General features: G+C 34.6%; 1 pseudogene; it reads left to right on the forward strand.

Annotated features, from left to right (window-relative positions):
• The first annotated feature begins 1,712 nt into the window (after window positions 1-1,712).
• On the forward strand, window positions 1,713-2,587 carry LOC102831477 (annotated as a pseudogene).
• Window positions 2,588-3,744: the final 1,157 nt, after the last annotated feature.

Below are 3,744 nucleotides of genomic sequence, written 5' to 3' on the forward strand. Positions count from 1 at the left end.
ATGAGGCTTTCTACTCCCGTAAGGATTTACACCCTCGGAAACCCTGCACAGGGTCGCTATGGGTCGGAACCGACTCGACGGCACTTAACAACAACAACAACAATATGCATGTGAATGTTGAACAATAAGGTATAAGGAAGACAGTTAAAGAACTGATGCATTTAATTCATGGTCTTAGAGAAGATTATTAAAAGCACAATGGACTGCTAACAGAACAAACAAATTTGTGTTGGAAGAAGTACAACCAGCATGCTTCTTATATTGCAGGATCACAAGACTTTGTCTTTAATACTTTGGGAATATTATCAGGAGGAACCAGTTCTTGGAGAAGGACAGCATGCTAGGTAAAGTGGAGGGTCAGCAAAAAAGAGGATGACCCTCAACTAGATAGATTGGCGTAGTGGCAGCAGCAATTGGCTCAAGCTTAACAATGATTGTGAGGATGGTGCAGGAGAGAATAGTGTTTCATTCTGTAGTGCATAATGTTGTTATGAGTCGCAATTGACTTGATGGCACCTAACAACAACAACACACACCCATAACTCAGCTAAAACCAGTTTCCTACATTTTTTTCCCAATTATAGTCTAAGGTCAAAATGCTTTTTTAAATTGATTTCCATCTCTAATTCCTGTTTTATCCATTTAGAACTCAATATCTAAAAAAGTTATTTAATCTCAGTATGTCTTATCAAAATATCCTTGCTCACATGGGATCCAGTTACAATAGCTGGTGTCTGTTATAGATCTTAGGAAATAATCTAATAATTATACTTTGTAATAATTTATACTGTTCAACTTTGTTTTCTATGTGCTTCATCTTAGACATATCATTAGAATGGTACATTTTAATGAGATTAATTTACCTAAGTTGCAAAACATTTGAGACTAGATGAACTAGGCAGAGTTTATGAAATAATTGTATCTTTGCATGATAAATGAAATACCTTAAAATATAATGCCTGATCAAATGATGTCTATTTCACTTTGAAAAATAGATAAGAAAGGAACACAGGTTCAAATCAAATTGCAAACATAAAGAAGAGCTATAGCTATACAAGAAAGAGAATGCACATGCTGTGCTTGCAAGAGACTTCATGGAAGAGTTGAGGCACAATGGAAAATGAAATCTAAAATTTAATGATAAAAAATCCTACAGACAAAGGTGAGACATGAAAAGGCTCCTGTCTCAGGACATTGTTTGTTAATATGCTATGTAAAATATATTCAGTTTGCAATGTTCACAAACAGACAAAATAATGAAAATATAAATGCAAGGAGCCCATTATATCCAGTCACATGCAAGTCTACTATTACATATTTTTCATGGTACTATGTTCATGAACTTAGCATACACTGGGTGCTGGTTGTACTCTTTGATCTGAAAATTCTGCTGCCATTTTCTTGGAGATGTGTGTTGGTGGTGTCTGCATGCTGTCAAGTCAGTCCTGAAGATAGTGACCCTCTACAAGCTGTAAATCTGGGCAGGAGCAGAAAACCTCATCTTTCTCCAATGTAGCATCTGATGGGCTCGAAGTACAGACTTTGCGTTTAGCAACCCAACTCATAAGTCACTATGCCACCGTGTATGATACTTCTACGTGATATTCTAGTCTGTAGAATTGAAAAAAATGTGTTTTAAAAAAATAGTTAATTTACTGTTTCCACAGATGGAACATCCAAAAAGCCTATCAGAAGTAAATCTCACTTCAGTTATGGATTTTTTTATTTTGGGATTCTCTGGTATGCCTAGTCTTCAAATGTTTCTTTTTATGTTATTTTTCATTGCTTATGTGATTATCTTGATCAGAAATGGAATAATCATTCTCATAACCAGTGTTAACAAAGCTCTTCAGACTCCCATGTACTTTTTCCTTAGTAATTTTTCTTTTTTGGAAATCTGCTATGTGTCTATCACTATCCCAAAAATGCTCATGAACCTTTGGACTCAGAAAAAAGAAACATTTAGTTGCTTGAATGTGCTACACAAATGTGTTTTTTTCCCTATACTTGGAGGTACAGAGTGTTTGCTTCTAACAGTGATGGCCTATGATGTGGCCATATGTAACCCTCTGCACTACACTCTAGTTATAAATCATGGGGTCTGTATCCAGTTAGTGACTGGCTCCTGGATCACTGGAATCCCAGTTCAAATAGGATAGGCATATTAGATTTCTTCTCTGCCATTTTGTGGATCTAACCAGATCAACCACTTCTTCTGTGATATTCCTGCAATATTCAAGGTGGTCTGTGGGGACATGTTTGTGAATGAGATGTTGGTTCACATCATTCTGCTGTTTATCATGGTTCCATTTCTGTTTATACTTGCATCCTATAGTAAAATCACCTCAACCATCCGGAAGTTACCATCAGCTGCAAGTTGGTACAGCGCCTTCGCCACTTGCTCATCTCATCTTACGGTTCAGGTTTTATTCTCTGGATCAGGAAACATTACACATTTTCAACTCAAATCTTCTGAAACAGATTTCGGTCTCTTTTATATATCATTGTCATTCCATTGTTAAACCCCATTATATACACACTTAGGGATAAGGACGTCATGGTGGCATTAAGAAAATTGTTTTTTTAATGTTTAATCTCATTTGCCACTTATTTGAACTCATTATCACTTTTCTCATCTAATTCTGCTGCTGTATCCTCAGACAATATTTTCTGGTTTGATTCCCTACATTATCATAAGTGCTTGTGATTTTATGCTAGACTTTCTGATAATCAGGCTTGGCTCCACATTGGTTGTATTGCAAATAAGAAATTAATAATTTTGAACAATCTCACTCAATAAACTATGGTGAACTAGTTTCTCATCCCAATAAGTAACTATTGATTTGAGGCTGTGTGTTGAATAATGTATATTATCTTACTTAGCAATTAAATTCTTTTCCACAATTCTTTGCCTCTTAATACTGATTCTCCTTTAAATATCCTCAGTTTTTGTTAAATGTTTTCTTTGTATGACTATAGTTTACTTTTTTCTTTTCATAAAGGCATCTGCTAATAAAGAATAATGTATATGGTAACTCTTTGGAGAGTACTTAATTAAACTATTTGCTTATAATTTAGATGGTTTATTCATTCAACATATTTAAGTTTCCTTTTAAGATTTTTTTATAGAGTGCAAATAAGGAATTATTAAAAATGGAAATGCCACAGATCAAAACTGTAGAGGTTATGGGATATGATAATGAAACTTTCAATGCTTTCAATTAGTTAAAAGTGTAAACTCAGTTTTGAAATAAAAGTCAGATGAGAGAAAGCATATCAAGCAGTGATTTACTGCATGCTATGATCTTGTGGTTAACAGTCCTGTTCTTGTTCTACAGTGCCACATCAGAACCCATATTCACTTATGCATATATACAAGGGTAAGTAAAAAATGATATGCACTCTGATGATATTAAAATGCCTGTCTACGTCCATGACTGATGACAATCGTCAGCATGCACATGAAATTATTCTGTCAAATAAATGAATGGTAGTAAATTATGTGGAAAATTATTTGCAAATCAGTATGGCTCTGCCTATGAAATAATCCACTACAAACTTGTATCACAAAAATGTTGTCCGATATGGGTATCAAAACAACTCACAGAAGAAAATAAATAGAAGCATTTGGAGATCTTCAAACAAAATTTGGACCAATACTTGAAGGAAGGTAAAAGTTTCTTTGACAAAAATCGTTTCTGGTGAAGACACAGATTCATCACTATGAGCCTGAAAGTAAATGGC

The sequence above is a fragment of the Chrysochloris asiatica genome, unplaced genomic scaffold (assembly GCF_000296735.1).
Source record: "Chrysochloris asiatica unplaced genomic scaffold, ChrAsi1.0 scaffold00535, whole genome shotgun sequence".
NCBI lineage: Eukaryota > Metazoa > Chordata > Mammalia > Afrosoricida > Chrysochloridae > Chrysochloris > Chrysochloris asiatica.